This window comes from Pipistrellus kuhlii, unplaced genomic scaffold (genome assembly GCF_014108245.1).
Source record: "Pipistrellus kuhlii isolate mPipKuh1 unplaced genomic scaffold, mPipKuh1.p scaffold_m20_p_21, whole genome shotgun sequence".
Lineage (NCBI taxonomy): Eukaryota > Metazoa > Chordata > Mammalia > Chiroptera > Vespertilionidae > Pipistrellus > Pipistrellus kuhlii.
This window is the reverse complement of record NW_023425520.1, coordinates 10175283-10192961: the sequence shown is the minus strand read 5'-3', so window position 1 is coordinate 10192961 and position 17679 is coordinate 10175283. Positions and strand designations below refer to the sequence as shown.

General features: G+C 48.7%; 1 protein-coding gene across 2 annotated transcripts in view; it reads right to left on the bottom strand.

Annotated features, from left to right (window-relative positions):
- Positions 1 to 14706, bottom strand: part of ARHGEF18 (Rho/Rac guanine nucleotide exchange factor 18) — a 47540-nt gene extending 32834 nt beyond the window's left edge. The window contains exon 1 of one of the 2 annotated variants that reach the window (XM_045585974.1): positions 14569 to 14706. The gene's annotated coding sequence lies outside the window, so the exon portion shown is untranslated. The remainder of the gene's footprint in view (positions 1 to 14568) is intronic. The other variant, XM_045585973.1, reaches the window with a different exon arrangement.
- Between the last annotated feature and the right edge of the window lie 2973 nt (positions 14707 to 17679).

Here is a 17679-nt window from a genome sequence, read left to right as displayed (position 1 = left end):
TTTCAGGTCTGAGGACCCAGACCCCAGTACGCTCACCAGCAGCTGGAGTACAAGGCAGACCTGGCCTGTTTCACGAAGCTTCTGGCCAACGAGAAGTGTGACAGTCTATGCTGTGAAGCTGGACTGTTGGGCTGTGGAGACGCTGGGCAGGAGACCTCGCCACTACTACAGCAAAGACCCCCCCTAAACAAGTACAGATGCCGCTCGACTTACAATGGGGTTATGCCTGATAAATCCATTGTAAGTTACATCACAACTCAGCCCGTCCTCTGGGCAAACCTCTCACGCTGCTGCCCAGCACCATAGAAGTGTATCGGACCATGCATGTATCTCCAGATCCTAATTCAAAACTCGGAGTATGCATATTGCTTGCGCACCATTGTCAAGTTGAAAAATCCTAAATCAAATCACTGTAAGTCAGGGACCATCTGTATCTGTAGAAACTCAAAGAAACCCTCTCCACACTGTCTCTACGTCCTCTTTCCCTCTTTCTTCCTCGAATCCATAAGGATCAGATGGCCCTCCCTCTTCTCCACATTTCTAAATCCAACACAGTCCTTACTTTACTGGCAAACAGTTCAAGGCAGTTCAGGGCAACATTAGGAATACAGGAGCTGGAGCTAGGCCCCTCAGGTTCAAGTCCCATCCTATGAGATCCTGAACTAATGACCTAATTGCTCCCTGCCTCCATTTTCCCATCTGTAGAATGGGTGTAACAGAAGAACCCTCTTCAGAAGGTGGCTGTAATGGATGGAGAACATTCTGGAATAGATCTGTCATGATGTAAGTATTAGTGTTGCCTATCTATACGACTGCTCACTCCCAAGCAGCTGCCAGAACGATGCCGGGAACACCAAGCCAATAGACTCCTCCCCTGACCAAGGGTTCGCCAGGCTCCCATCTCCCTCCAGAGCCTCCGGGAGGGAATGACAAAATGTGGCCCAAGGCCAAATCCAGCATCTTTGCGCCATGACTATGCTCTACATTTTAAAAGGCTATAAAAAAAAAAAGGAGAGAAATAATATGTGACAGAGATGGAAGTGGCCCACAAAGCCCAACCTGTTTGCTATGAGACCTTACAGTCAGCTGGCCTCTGGCCCATCTCCCTGCTCTCATCTCCCCCGTCCTGGCTCCAGCCACCTCGGCCTCATCCATGTCCCCCAAACACAGACACTCCGCTGGGCTCCTGCAGTCACCGTTCCTTCAGCCTGCCCCCCACTTCCTTCCTCAGAGGCCCCAGGACATGAGCCCAACACACACATGCCCCTCTGGTTTTATTTTCCTCCTAGCACCACCCCCATCGTGTACACGATGGAGAGTTAATGCTCATCATCTCAGTAGCTGTGTCTATAAAGTGGCTGAGAACACTGAACTGGCAAATCCCGAGCCACTGCTCCTGAGGGAATCCAGGGTCATGTTTTGGTCAACCCATCAACCCATCACTGTGCTCTGCATGTTCTGGTTGAAAGATGCCTCATTTAATATATACTGTTGGTTCATTCACCCTGAACTGATGGCCAACAGCAGGATAGCTGAGACATGAATGAAGTCTGTCTAACACAGTGTTTTCTCTGCACGGCACCCTGGCCCTCCTGTGCTCCGGAATGCTAGCCGGAGCTTCGGCACCAATTTCAATGAGATCGCCAACAGCAGCACAAAACTGTGACAGTGCGGCCCGAGCGCTCCACCGGAAGGACCCTTGTTCACGTTGGATCTGAAGCCAGGAGGCAGAGGAAGATGTCCACAGCGCCCTGCGGCCCCCTCCGCCCTCCCCGCCCCCCCATGCTCCCACTCCGCTGGGCATGGGCTTGTCGAGTGACTCAAACTGGAGTTCATAGTTCACCACTGAAACGAAGCTAGAGAGGTTTACGCGCAGGCATTCGGTCAGATTTGCCCCTGGAAACAGTGGCTGCAGCGTCGGGGTGGGCGGGGAGGGCTGCAGGGAGATGCAGGGGACAGGACCGGACGGCGACCTGGGAAGGGCAGGCCAGACTGGGAGATGGGGCGGTGGCCAGTCTCGTTTCTAAGTCACCGGAGCTGCCCAAGAGGACGCAGGGCGATGGCAGGTGGCAGCTGAACGGGGAGCGTGGCGCCAGGAGAGGCTGAGACGAGGGACGGACATTTGGGCACAGGAGGTATCTGAGCCAAGGAGGAGGTGAGATTCCAGGGGTAGAGAGGCTGTTGCAGAGCTGCCTGGGGACTGACTGAGTGGGACGAGCCTTATTGATAAGGCATGGAATTAACTGTTCTTAGGTCCCTGCTTATTGCAAGTGGTCCTGGTACCAGAACAGGCTAACTGCATTCTTTTAACTTTTATGTTTTGTGGGGGGAGGGGAGGACTGGTATCTCACAACCACTGGCTCAAACTGTTATTATTGTTGATATTATTACCAACTGAAATCTCTGAGTTGCTTTCTCATAGGCTGTCACTGGTCCTATTTCATCATCTTACACTCACACAGCTGCTTTGTTAGACCTGTGGTTCTCAACAGGGGTGATCCTGTTCCCCAAGGGACATCTGGCAAAGCGCGGAAACATTTCTGAGAGCTGCTTTTGGGGGAATGCTGCTGGCACTCAGCCGCCGAGGGCCCCCCAGGGAACTGCCCGCTGGGGAGCGCTGACCCAGACCAGGCAGGGGAGGGAAACACCCTGCTGGCTGCAGCCAGTGCGCTCAGTCCTGAGGTTTCTGGGTCCTCATTCTGTGCCGCGGAGAAGAAGGCCACCCCAGGTGCCAGCAGCTTTAAGTCCATTCCCAAAGGTCTTTCTAAATCACACGGTAAACAGCCATGAGGATGAGCGGAGGATGGAACCTGGGTGGTGCACCTCTGACCTGACGTTAGTCCCCTAATCAACGGCCTTTGGGAACCTTTATCCAACTCAGTGTGAGCCTGGCTGAAGAATGAGCAGCTCAGAATTACCCAATATTCCTGTGGGCTTCTCCTCCCGCCCCGGGAACATTGGGGACAATTAGGTGCCTCCCATTCCACATGTTCCCCTATTTCCCTGATCTACTGGGCTAGATGTCACCGCCTGTCCGAAGGGGAAATGAGGCTGATGTGGCAGGATTTCTTCCTGGTGATTCACGCTGGTTTTAATGCTCATGAACGAACGCAGCTGCCTCTTTAACACCTCCATTCTTCAGGGTGACAGGAGGATGACAAGTGGGCCGTCTCTAGCTGGGACACTACATCTAATTCTGCTTCCTTCTTGGGCCTGGGACCACACTCACAGATGCCAGCTTTCTGGTGGTATGCCTCGAGATGTCAAAGGCTGTAGGTATCTGAGACTTGTTTTTAAGTTCTTTCAAGATCCTATCATGTCAGATGCAACTAGTATAGAGCAGCGTTTTTCAACTGCTGTTCCGCGGCACACTAGTGTGCCGCGAGATGTTGCCTGGTGTGCCGTAGGTGCAGACAAGACAAGAATTTTATAATTTTTCACTATTTTGTTTACTTAATATTTCATAATAAAGTAATTATAAAATACTTTCTTTGTGTTTATTTGATTCCTATTCAAGAGAATTACTTTATATAGTCAATATAGGCACAGAGTTAAATTTTTTAACATTTTCTAATGGTGGTGTGCCTCGTGATTTTTTTCATGAAACAAGTGTGCCTTTGCCAAAAAGGTTGAAAAACACTGGTATAGAGAACTCTTTAAAAAATTATATTGTATATATATATATATATATATATATATACATACACACATTTTCATATATATATATATATATATATATATATATATATATTTCAGAGAAGGAGGAGGAGAAACATCAATGATGAGAGGGAATCATTGATCAGCTGCTTCCTGTACATGCCACCCCCCGCCTCCCCACACATACACACACCCGGGGACTGAGTCCAAAACCTGGGCATATGTCTTGACTGGGAATCAAACTGTGACCTCCTGGTTCATAGGTCAATGCTCAACCACTGAGCCACACAGCTGGGCTGAGTACTCTTACATTTGAATTCTATGATAAAAAACAACAATCTAATTCAAAAATGAGTAAAGGGCTTGAATAGCCATTATTCCAAAGACATACAAATGGCCAAAAGCATGTAAAAAGATGCTAAACACTACAAATCATTAGGAAAATGCAATAAAAATCACAATGAGATGCCACCTCATACCTAATAGCACAACACAATTTTTTCTTTTAATTTTTATGTATTGACTTTAGAGAGGGAGAAGGAAATGAAGGAGGTAGAGAGAGGGAGGGAGGGAAGGAGAAAAAGATCCATTTGTTGTTCCACTTATTTATGCATCCACTACTTTGGTGTATCCAGATGATATAATTTTAAAAAATGGAAAATAAGTGTTGATGAGGATGTAGAGAAACTGGCAACCTCATATATTGCTGGTAGGAATGTAAATGGTGCAGCTGTTGTGGAAAAGCTTGGTGATTCTGCAAAAAGTCAAACATGGGCCCTGGCTGGGTTTCTCAGTGGTTAGAACATCAGCCCATGGTCCAAAGGGTCACAGGTTCAATTCCTGGTCAAGGGCATGTACCTCAGTTGTGAGTTTGATCCTCGGTCCTGGTTGAGGTTTATGCAGGAAGGCAACCAATTGATGTCCCTCTCACAGAGATGTTTCTCGCTCCCCCTGCCTTTTCCCTTCCACTCTGTCTGAAAATCAATGGAAAAAATACCCACAGGTAAGGATTTCAATAAATAAATAAATACATGTCAAACATGGAATTACCATATGACCCAGGAATTCCACTTTTGAGTGTAGACCCAAAAGAACTGAAAGCAGGGATTCAAACAGATACTTGTATATCCAGGTTCACAGAAGCATTATTCATAAAAGTGGAAACAATCCAAGCATCCATTGACGAATGAATGGATAAACAATGTGGTGTATAGGATTCAGCCTTAAAAAGGACATTCTGACACCTGCCACAACATGGAAGAACCAAAAAATTGTGTCGTGCTCAGTGAAATAAGCCGGTCACAAAGGAACAGGCGTGTGATTCCACTCATATGAGGTCCTAGAGGAGTCAAATTCAGAGACAGAAAGTGGATGGGTGCCAGTGCTGGGGATTGGGGAGTCAGCATTTACTGGGGACAGAGTTTTCAAGTGGGAAGATGAGGAAGTTCCAGAGATGGATGGTGGGGATGGGTGAACAGCAATGTGAAGGCACTAATGCCACTGAACTAGACATTTAATAATGGTGAGAGAGAGAGAGAGAGAGAGAGAGAGAGAGAGAGAGAGAGAGAGAGGGAGGGAGAGAGGTATAAGCAATGCTTCAGGAGACTTGAATGGCTACTCCACAACCATGGTGCATTGAGACTTTTCCCACAAACAGGACATTCCCCATGACAGACCGGGCAAAACGGCCTTAAGAACTTCTTTCCACTTTCTTTAATGACAACTGTCCTGAGTGACAGGATTGAGGAGGTTCATCAAGAGACTAATTCTGCCAAAAGCGGTTTGGCTCAGTGGATAGAGCATCGGCCTGCAGACTGAGGGGTCCCAGGTTCGATTCCGGTCAAGGGCATGTACCTTGGTTGCAGGCACATTCCTAGTAGGGAGTGTGCAGGAGGCAGCTGATCGATTTTTTCCCCTCTCTCATCGATGTTTCTAACTTTCTATCCCTCTCCCTTCCTCTCTGTAAAAAAAAAAAAAAAAAAAAAATATATATATATATATATATATATATATATTTATACACACACACACACACACACACACACACACACACACACACACACACACATATATATATATATATATATATATATATATATATATATATATATATTTTTTTTTTTTTTTTTTTTTTTTTTTTTTTTTTCCCCAGAGACTAATTCTAACACACGGGGCTGGAAGGTCCCTGTCCATGCCTCTTAGCATCCACTCCCCAAAACTGCCTTAGCAATTCAGAAGAATGGTTAATGGAAAATATGGGAACGGAATCGGCTCCATTTGATGTTTCGAGTCACTCTGACGAACAAGTTTAACAACCACACAAGGGGCTGGCAGAGGCCGATCTCGCAAGAATCACTTCCACAGGGTGACATCAACCACCAGTGGAAACAGCATTTTGATGACAAGTTGAAGTGGGACAAATCCGGACAGGAGGACAGAGGTGTGGCCTCAAGAGCGGAAGGTGAGTGATAAACAAGAGCTCAGGGTTCTGTTTCCTTATTAACATACCTGAAAAAGAACGTGCAAAAGAGCAGACGCCCTGCACAGTTCAGCCCTGCACAGTTCAGGCTTGTCCCTGAGGTCACCTGTAGGCCCCTTGCTGGATTTCACACTGTTTTCTGGTGTCAGAAAGGAGGCACCTTCAACATCACACACAGGCAGGTCCGACCCATTAAAAGCGCTTGCCTGTGAGTGCTTCTCGTGACTCTGGGCACCAGGCCAGATGCTGAACTGCTGGGACCCCGTAAGACATTCCTCACCCCGCCCCCTATAGCCTTGCTAGGAAGGGCAGCTGACCTTCATCTCAGGCATTTAAAAATAATTATGTTAATTCAACTGACTATAAAGAAATCAAAATGACGTGGTCGAGAAACATTTTAATGAAAATAAATGATTTTGAACAGACTAATTCAGCTACTATTCATCTGCAATCTTCCCCAACTGGCCTTATTCCTTTTTTTAAAAAAAAACCTCTGATGGGAGAAATAAAGAGCAAATGTCAGCAGAGGTGGCTGTAAGAAGGGCAGAGGAAATCAAACACTGGAGAGGGGCCTGTGGGTTTGTCTTTCAGCAGATAAAAAGCATTCAGTTAAAGGCGGAAGGCAGGAAAGAAAAACACGCACAACAATGCCAGAAAGAACCTGTTTGCCTTCAATGGCCTGGGAAATTAGTCAAGGGCAATGCGTTTCTGTAAAAAGACAACCGGGCTGTACCTGCGTCCTTGGGGCTGGGAAAGGATCCTCCACAGGGAGTTCTAAGTGCTAAGCCACACCTGTCCCCTTCACCTGTGTTTCTCACCAACCTCACAAGGTCAAAGTCATGGCCCTGGAAACAGAATGGTAACAACCATGGGGTTTATAGGGGCAAGCCACCTGCTTTGTAAATAGTTTTATGGGAACATAGCCATACCCACTGGTTTTCGTGTGGTCTGGGGCCGCTCTTTCCAGTGGAGTAGCTGTGACAAGGACTGTGGTCTGCAAAGTCTCACGTATTTACTACTGGCTTTTTTACAGAAAAAGTCTGCAGATCCCTCATAAGTGTATCTAATTGGTTTGTTCTGGAAGGAGGAACATTCCCAACAATCAAAATGCAGCCTGCTGGGCTCATGGGAAGTGCCCCGTCTAATCCCTGGCATGCAGAAGAGAATGGAGTAAAGTGGTGACTGACCCTGTGAAGTCATTACTGGATTCCAGAGGCCCAAAGATCGCATGCTGGTGGCAAATAGGTAAGAGGTGGTTTCCGAGTATCTCTAAATCCCTACAATCCTAAGGATGCTCGCTATAACTGTTAAGGGAGATGGCAACCAGCTCCTACATTAGGAAAATGCCAGAACCTTGCAAAGACCTTCATTAGCATTCTTTTTAGAACTGCAAAGGTGTGACCTTGAATTTATTTTACAACTCACGTCTCAAGGTCAGGAAGAAAACAGTCATGTGCAGGGCTAGACAGACAGAACATGCCTCCCCTTCCCCCTTACAGTCTATAAAACTTTTATATTTGGTGAAAGTGGTATTTTAATGCACTCTATATAATATAGAGCACAGGCAAACATTTGACAGGCATCTTTTTATACAGTCACATGCCATATAATGGTTAATGACAGAACAAATACATGCCCATGGTCTCGTATACGATGGAGTTGAAAAATTCCTATCACCTAGTGGCACTGTAGCCATCATGATGTCACAGTGCAATGCATTCCTTACAAGTTTGTGGTGATGCTGGCATAAACCAACCTACTGAGCTGCTTGTGGTATAAAAGTATAGCACATGCGATTATGTACAGGACATAATACTTGTCTCTTGATGGTATCCTTTTCTTTTGCGCTTGATTTAATCTCAGGTTGTTTTATAAATGTAGGGTAGTCTGCCCTAGCCGGTTTGGCTCAGTGGATAGTCAGCCTGCAGACTGAAGGGTCCCATGTTCAATTCCAGGTAAGGGCACGTACCTTCGCTGCGGCTCCTCCACGGCCCAAGCCCTGCTTGGGGTGCATGCAAGAGGCAATCAATTGACGTGTTTCTCTCACATTGGTATTTCTCTCTGTCTTTCCCTCTCTCAAAAGCAATGGAAAAACATCCTCAGAGGGAGGATTAACAAAGGCTTAATGTCGTGTAGCCTAAGGGTCCCGTTTTTATAGTCCACAGTAGCGTGCAATAGGCTCCTAGGCCTTTGCACTCACTCGCCTTCACTCACCGATTCACTCAGAGTAACTTCCAGGCCTGCGAGCTCCAGCAGTGGTAAGTGCCCTTTACAGGAGCACCATTTTTTATCTTTTATTGATTGACTGAGTGATTTCAGAGAAAGGACAGGGTGAGATACAAACTTCAATGATCAGAGAAATATTGATTGGCTGCCTCCTGCATGCCTCACACTGGGGATCAAGCCCGAAATCCAGGCGTATTTCCTGACTGGGAATCAAACCGACCTCTTGGTTCACAGATCGATGCTCAACTACTGAGCCATGGCGGCTGGGCCCATTTTTGATCTTTTGTACTGTGTTTAATTTTACCTTTCCTACCCTTAGGTCTGTTTAAATACATCCTACCTACTTACCGTTATGTTGCAACTGCCCACAGTATGCAGTATAGTAATATACAGTACAGGCTGTAGCCGAGGAGCAGTAGTCTAGGCCTGTGGTAGGTTGCACACCTGGGTTTGTGTAAGTGTCCTCTGTGATGTTTGCCTAGCGACACATCAGATTTATTGTAGAAGCTTTTCAAACAAGAAGCTAGTTCTTCTTAAGATCTTCTCCCCTTTCCTCTCTTGACTTACTGGGTTCCCGAGAGTAAGCCTAAGTTGAACACGTATTTTAACTTAAAAATATGTGAAAAGAACTATGTGTTGAAAAGAACCTAAGAGCCCTAGCTGGTTTTGCTCAGTGGATAGAGTATCAGCCTGTGCACTGAAAGGTCCCGGGTTCAATTCCGGTCAAGGCACATGCCTGGGTTGTGGGCTCGATCCCCAGTGGGGGTGCGCAGGAGGCAGCCCATTAATGTTTCTCTCTCATCATTGATGTTTCTATCTTTCTCTCCCTCTTCCTTCCTCTCTGAATTCAATAAAAAATATAAAAAAAAAAAGATTCTGTTTAAAAAAAGGAAAAATAAAAAGAACCTAAGGAATGAGTACCAGTTATTAGAGAAGATTCCTGGTGGATTGAATAGGGTGCCCCCCAAATTTCTGTCCACTCAGAACCTCAGACTGTGGCCTTATTTGGAATTACGGTCTTCTAAGATGAAATCATCCTGAATTTAGGGTGGGCCCTAGATCCAACGACTGGTGTGTCTGTAAAGAAGAGTTTTGGACACAGAAAGACACACACAGAGAAGAGGAAGCCAAGTGAATATGGAGGCAGAGACTGGAGATGAAGCCACAGGCCAAAGGGACAACGCCCAGGGCCACCTTCTAGAAGTGGAAGAGGTAAGGAAGGAAGGGTCTCCCCAGAGCCTCTGAGGGAAGGTGGCCTGCAGACACCTTGATGCCAGACTCCCTGGAGAACAAGTGTCTGTGCCTGAAAGCTCCCCAGGGGTAGTAATGCATCACAGCAGCCCTAGGAAACACAGGCAGGTACTCGGTAGTCCAAGCTATTAATGTAGTGCCAGCGCTTACTTCTTTCTAAACATTTCCTACTGTATGGTGTACGGGTTCCAAGGCTGCATTCTGACATTGTAAGCTGTGACCCACTGGTGAGATGGAAAAAACAGTTTCTCACAAAATAAAACATAACAGAAAATGCCAGTGTCTATCATGAGTAAAGAAAGTGAATATTCTTCGGTAAAACTTTGGATGCCCTCGTGTGTGCAGGGTCGCTGGGCAAAGAATGAGTTTTCATTATGATCACAGTCATAACGAAATACGCCCATCTAAGGGACTGTGCTATATAGTCCCAGAAGCCCCCACCTTTGGACCCATCTATAAAGTGAACGTTCTGACTACTGGAAAACAACCTTAGTTCTTAAAATCTCCGGGGACCAAGATCCTCGGTGTTTGGTTAGTGTTCCCATTTAGAAGGCCTTTATGTTTCATCTTCACTGTGCTTCTGCTCACCTGGACTGTGATCAGCTGTCCAGTTCACTTGTGTTTTTGGGACAGCATAGGTAGGACCCAGAGGCAGAGGCAGTGGCCAGGAAGCCCCCCAACCAAGGAGTCAGGCCAGGAAACTGTCAATACCCATTAGATAAAACAGGACACTGCCCCTGGGCAGACTGTGCCCCCCGCTGGCATGTTCCATGTCACTATTCCTTTAATGGTCATGTTGTTATGGATTTAAAAAAAACTGTTAGATTGCTCCACTGGTGTGGCTCAGTGGTTGAGCATCAATCCATGAGCCAGGAGGTCATAGTTTAATTCCCAAGCAGGGCACATGCCGGTGATGCAGGCTCAGTCCCCACCTAGGGGCCTGCAGGGGGCAGCCGATCGATGATTCTTTCATCACTGATGCTTCTATCACTCGCTCCCTCTCCCTTCCTCTCTGAAATCAATAAAAATATATATTTTAAAAATAGCTAGATTCAGGCTTCCATGTGGATGAACCTTGAAAACATTAGTAAAAGAGACCACACGCAAAAAGTCACATACTGTAGAATTCCATTTATAGGAGTTTGTCCAGATTAGGAAAATCTATAGAGATAGGAAGTAGATTCATGGTTGCCAGAGACATAGGGACAGGGAAATGACTACTAATGTGTACAGGACTTCCTTTTGGGGTGATAAGAATGAAAACACACACACACACACACACACACACACTGAATTATACACTTTAAAATGTTGAATACTGCGGTATGTGAATTACAACCCCAATTTTAAAAAGCAGAATGGCTGACCCTATGGACAGCAGTGTTCTTCTCATCAAGAGGGGAAGCAGGAGGGCTTTCCCCTGAAGAGCTTTTGGAACATTCTAGAAGAGGGAGAAACACTAAAAAGTTTTAGCTTCCTGATAGTAGGCTAGGTGGGGCTAATGACAAACTAAAAGCAGTAATTTACAAGATGTAACATATGATTGTTCCTCAAATTTCTGATTGCACTTCAGTTAAAAAAAAAAGTATTTTTATGGATTTCAGAGAGGAAGGGAGGGAGAGAGAGAGAGAGAGAGAGAGAGAGAGAGAGAGAGAGAGAGAGAGAGAGAGAGAGAAACATCAGTGATGAGAATCATTGATCGGCTGCCCTGCATGCCCACACTAGGGATCGAGCCCACAACCCAGGCAAGTGCCCTTGGCTGGAATCAAACCCGGGACTCTTCAGTCGGCAGGCCAACGCTCATAGGCCCTTGAAGGCCTGCCTGTGAAGGGCTGCTCTTCACTGTGCTTGAACCCAAAGACCTTGGGAAGAGGTGGGGGTAGTGGAAAAGAGACCCCAGGGCAAGGAACAGTTTCCCCTTCTCGGCTGCAAGACAAATGCTAGAGAAGTGTGAACTGGTCATCTACTCACAGGCAGTGCAAGAAAGAGTTCAGCTAGCTGATGACAAGGCCATCGCCTATCCGGCCGCCTCTGTTAAACTCTTTCTCACGCTGTCACTAAGCCCAACAACCCTGTCTCCACATGGGCTAAGCCTGGCCTCTTCCCACACTGCTTAGATCCAGGCATCTCCCAATACTGACCCGTCTCCAGCCTCCGCCCTTTCCAAGCCCACTGAGGGAAACAGCCAGGAAGTCACCCAAGTAACACACCAGTCTATCAAATGCTCGTGTCAGCTCCACCCAACCAACAGCATGCTGTCCCCTGACTCAGCCAATAGCTGCTGAGCATGGCCTAACCACCACTCCACAGGACCAAGCGGGCTTTCCTGCCGTGCCTGGGCTCCGTCCATGAAGAAATTCTGACCCCACATCCCTGTCTCAAGCCCTGTTACAATGGATGGCACAGAGGACTTTGTAACCCTCTGCTACATGGCAGGAAGCCTATACTGGACTGTAGGAAAATAAGAATCTATTCATATCAAGAATCCAGCTGCAAACCAGGAAGTTGGCAAGCTGTCCCCTTTCTTCAGAGCTGTCTGATCTTGGCCTCTCGGCCTCTAGCGTCCCCATCTCAAACCATTTCTTACAATTCTGCCCGTGCCCATAGCCACTTCCACACACAGCAATGAACTGTCCTGTGTGCAGGCTCCTGCCCAATCCCAGCCAAGTGAGTGGCTGTGGTCCACCCTCCCTCCGTCCCACGCTGCAATGGAGAGGCACCTGCCTAGACCACATGTGTTTTACCTTCTCTCCTCCTCGTCCCCACCCCCTAAGAATGACAGCTGGTAAAATGTTCAGGAATCAGTGTTGACAGATGTAGAACTCTGTCCCTGTACTAAAATCCACTGACTGGCACCGTTAAAAGGATGAATGACACGGTATGTGAATTATATCAGTAAAATTGTTACGCTGAAAAGGTGACATGATTTCAAAACATGACCTCCCCACAGTGTGTTAAATGTATACGCTTACACCTTTAGAATAATTTTTTTTTTTCAAAACATGATGTAAATCAGAGGAGGTATTTGTTACTTTGGACATAACCAACTGCAACTTTATTCTTAGTGGAAACTATGAACCTACCTAAGAATAAAAGCAGAGAAGTGAGCAGGTTTCGTTTAGTTTTCACCCAACACAATGTCAACAACAAGAATGAGCAGAGCTGCAGGGCTCCTTCCCCTGACTCTCTGGAGGGAGGACACTGTCTTAATCAGTTTGCACCCTCCCCCGTCACCCACATTCCTTCTCCAGAAAGGTCCCGCAGGCAGCGCTGGAGCTGTGACTGCAATTATTTTGCACCTGGAGAGGGTTTTGAAAACAGCAGCTCTTCACTCCTTCCAAGGGGAAAGTGAAGTTTAACAAATCACAAAGAAATCACGATTGCTTGAACTTACTAAGCTCTCAGGGCTTTAAGTTATTTGTTTATTTTTTTTAAAGCTGTGATGAAAGTGTTTCAAAAGTCAGCTGGAACTTGAGGAAATGGAAACTGGCCGCAGGAGTGAGGAAGAATGAAGGAGACTCTGACTTAAGGATCAGAAATATGCTGAACATGTGGAAGGTAAACACCCAGGGAGGCAGGCTGGTGACCACAGCCCTAGTCCTGGGGCTGGGACAAGGAAAATGGTAATTGCTACTGTGTGACAAGAATAAAAATTATATCCTGGCTCTGCCGGAAACAAAGTGGGGACTCCAGCTCTCACGGCGGGGCATTCTCAAATCAACTTAAGAAAAGAGAAAGGAATCACAGGCTGCGGTGGCATTTAAAAGTGAAAAGCTAATTGAAAGTAAAACAAAGTACCTATACAAGAACTAAGTGACTATGCCTTCTGGCTGTAGGCTCTTATTTGCTTTAAAACAACTTTTTTTCTCTCTCTCAAGAGGACCTGGCCTGTGGAAATTGTAAACTCTTATCCAGTCCAAACAACAACCAAAATGCTCAAATTTTCTAGACTTTGCGCTACCTGGAAGGGCAACCTAAAAAGATAACCTAAAGATACGAGACACAAGCATATGCACAAAATATACAACATTTATTGAGCATCCACCATTTGCCAGGCATTCTGCCACGCACCTTACATATATTAACACATCAAATCCTCAACAGATCCTTATCCCCAGTTTAAAGATGGGAAGACCAAGGTTCAGCGAGGTCCCCTGGCTCACAGGCGGTAGGAACTGGGACCAGAACCAAGTTCTGATTTGCCTGTGCTCCGGACACTTCTCCATATAGCTCCAGGATTAATCATTCACCCGGATACGTGCAAGATCATTCCCAAACAAATCGCCCTTGGCCATGGGGCTGTCACACTGTCCTGAACGCTCCCTGGTCAACCAGAAGGGACTGCCCTCAGCCTGCCGGCTGGCGCTCCGCTCTCCCCCCGAGGCCTCGGGGCGGGAAAGCCGTTTTCTTCACTCCGTGGGTAAGACTTCAGGAAAACATTCTACCTTCTGGGCTCGGTCTCAGCAGAGCAACAAGTGAAAAGGTTAAGTCGGCTACAACAACCCGTGCAGACGCCACGGGCCTCTCATTTGTGCCCGCAAGGAACCCTGCACCGCACCCTCTAATTCTCCCGCCAGACACCGGGGTGAGCGTGAGGCGCGAGGAGTGCGGGTGCCCAGAGCACACACACACACGGTGCGGTCCTGTTACCCACACGCTCGGCGGCACAGCGGACCTCTGCTCCAGGAAGTGGGTTCTCCAGGAGGACTCCAGCAGCCGGTGCCGGTCACTGTTTCGGTTATCGCCACCGCCCTGGTCCTGCCCCAGGTGCCCCTCAACCTGCAGCCGAGAGGACGCTGCACCGCCCAGCGCTGGGCTCCGAGAGGAACGCGGGCATCGCCTGCACCTGTGCCTCCGCCAGCGCCCCGCCGCCAGCTGGGCGGAGGCCGCCCGGTGCCCGCCGGCCCCCGCGGGGCCGAGGCCTCCCCCCGGCGCGCCCGTCCGGCCGCCCTCACCTCGGCGCGGCGCCTCGCACGCCGCTCGCGGGCCGCCGCACAGCCAGCCTCCCGGCGCCGCCGCCGCCCACCTCGGTGCAGCCGCAGCCGCTCGCTCCGCGGAGCCGGAAGCGGAAAGCCGCGCGGAGGAGTCGCGCAGGCGCAGCCCCGCCCCCGGGCGGACAGGGGGTGTGGCCGGGGGCGGGGCCTCGCGGTCGGCGCCGGGTTTGCTCGGGCTGAGCTGGAACGCAGGGCAGACCAGGGGGCGCGGGGTCCACTGCGGGGGCTCTGGGGGGCGGGCGAGGGCGTTCCTCGAGGGGCGGCCAGCGGGGCGGGGTCCACGGCGGCCCCGGGAGTTGGCGGGGCGGGGTTCCGGGTGGGGAGGACAGTGGGGCTGGGGGGCATGGAGCGGCAATCGGGGGCAGGAGGTCAGCGGGGGCAGGAGGTCAGCGGCGCCTGGGGACCTTGGCCGGGTTGAGGGCGAGTCTGAGGGAAGGAGTTGGAGAAGGGAGGGCACAAGAAATGGAGAGAACAGAGGTGTCACCTTTGAAGAAGGGTCGGTGTAGACCACAGACAGAATTGACATAGGTACCCCAGCTACCCCAAACACGTGCCAGACCCCCAGGCAGGGCCATCAGATACTTTCAGGCCGGACAACTGTTAGGTCCCCAATGCTAGCATTCAGGATCTGAAAAACATGCCAAATATCCCCAAAGTATCACACACCTTCACCCAGGAGCCATCAGGTACCCCCAAACAGGCTTTCAGGCACCCAGAAACCTATGAGACCCCACACAGCAACTTTCAGATCTTCTCCCAAAACACAAACCAGATACCCTCAATACAGATGTAACCACATACTCTGAAACAGGTGTCCAGAGTCTGAAACACATGCCAGACACCGCACACAGGTGTTCTTGGATATGTCTTCCCCAGTGCTGGCACCTCCTCAGGTACCGCCAGACATCCTTGCCCTGAGGCTGCTGGTCTGACCCAGGTCCTTCACAGATGGGGCCTCTGGACAGTAATCAGGAGAGGAACCAAGTCCCTCTCACCGAGGTTCAAGCTGCTCCACCAGGCCAAGATCTCCCCAAATCAAATTCAGTTAGTGTGTGTGTGCGCGCGCGCACACACAATCTGTGGTCAAGAGCCCTCACTTCAGAAACTGGGGGGTGAGGGTGGGGGATCCTCAAATGGCCTGCCTTCAGTTTAAGTCTGGTCTTTGTGGTCAAGAGAAGCAGCACATCGAGGGAACTGGAGACTCTAGGAATACAAGGACATGCTTCACCAGACACCCAACTCTGGTCTAGGTCAGAAGCCCCATTTTGGGTCTTTTGAGGTCTTCAGGGTTGGTAAACGTCCACTCTCTGAATTGCTATGGCTTTTGGACTTTACCCGAAGGCACTGGGAAGCCATTGGAGATTCTAAGTAGGGAGAGTGGTATGACCCTTACTCTGCAGCCATCTTGGTTATAGAAACCTTCAGGTGACATAGCTCTCCCCTAAATGTAGAACTTGCCTTTCTCAAAGAGAGTGGCAAGGAGAGATATCTCTCATCTTTTACCCACCCAACCATTCTTTCTATGGAGTCTTTATCATGGGGCATGGAATTTACTAAGAGCTAAGGAGACACGGAGAGCTTGAGTCTACAGCAGTATTTCTTAGTCTTGGCATTATCAACAATTGGGCTGGAAAATTCTCTGTTGTGGGGCTGTCCTGTACATTGGAGGATGTTAAACAGCATTCTTGGCCTCTACCCATTAGATATAAGTAGCACTCCCAGTCCTGACAATCAAAAATGTCAGGGGCATTGTCAAATGTCCCTAGGAGGACAGAATGACCCTCAGCTGACAGCAGCTGGCCTAAGAGACACGCAGACACATACCGTCACCTAATGTGGCTTCACGGTGGAAGTGGATCTGCATTGTGTTTTAAAAGGTGAGTAAGAGTTAGGTGGCACAGGGAGTTCCAGGAACAGCACGGAATGAGCAGGCACTCCGCACAACGGGCAGCCACAAGGTCTCAGGGTGGCTGAGCTTCGGAGCCAAGGTGGCTGAACAGTGGGAGAGAGGGTGGAGGGGTAGGCGGGGCCAGACCATGAAGGGCCTCAGAGGCCAAGGCCAGGGACAGGACTGTCTGGAATGGTATTCCTTTGGAGGGCTGGTCTCTGGGAAAGAATGTCAGCTTCACCATGGAGACCCACCTCCTGTAATTACCTGAGACTGAGTCATTCCCTGTTCTGTGTCACTCACTGTGGGCTGCTTCCTCTAGTGCAGTGTTTCCCAAACCTTTGACATATGTGTACCCTTCCTATAATTTTCGTAACGCTGAGTACCCCTCGCACTCATGAGAACATAGAATCAGGCGCAGCTAAGCACGGTGCAGTGCCTATCCCCACCAAACTCTTCCCGTACCCCTGGGGGGCACGTACCACACTTTGGGAAACACTGCTCTAGGGGACAGGGAGTGATGTGTGGCTTTGCACGTCTCCCATGGTGGATGAGCTTGTGGTGAGTTATACCTGGAGGTGCCTGCTCTCAGCCTGTAGGGAATGAGACACAGCTGTTCTGGCTCCCCGAGCCTCTTCAGACAGGTGTGGGGGCTGTGGCAAAGCCCAGGCTTAGGTGCTCTGCTTGAAATGCTAGCTTTGCCTTCACAACAACAAAGAGTGATGATGACGATAGATGCTACCATTGCCCTTCCATACCAGGCACCATGCTAAGTGCTACCTACGTAATTTCTTTCACACAAGCTTGAATCTTCCCTGAGCTCAAAGGGTTATTTCGAAAATCAAATGCCTCCAAGAGCTGGAGCTTGAATTCTTCCCACCTGAGAGTAGACCCAACTGAGTGACTGGCTTCTAAACAACAGAATAGGAAGAAGGAAAAATAGCAACCTGGCAGACGTTACTTTAACTAGGGGATGAAGGTTAGCATCCCCAGGGATGTCATGATCATTGCACTTGCCCTCTGTTTATGGTTTGCCTTCCTCAAACCATAACCCCTGTGTCTAATGATGAGGAAACATCAGACAAAGCTAGACTGGAGGACACTGTACAAGACACATGGCTAATCCTTCTCAAGACTGTCATGGTCATGAGCAATAAGAAGAGGCTGAGAAACCGTCACAGACC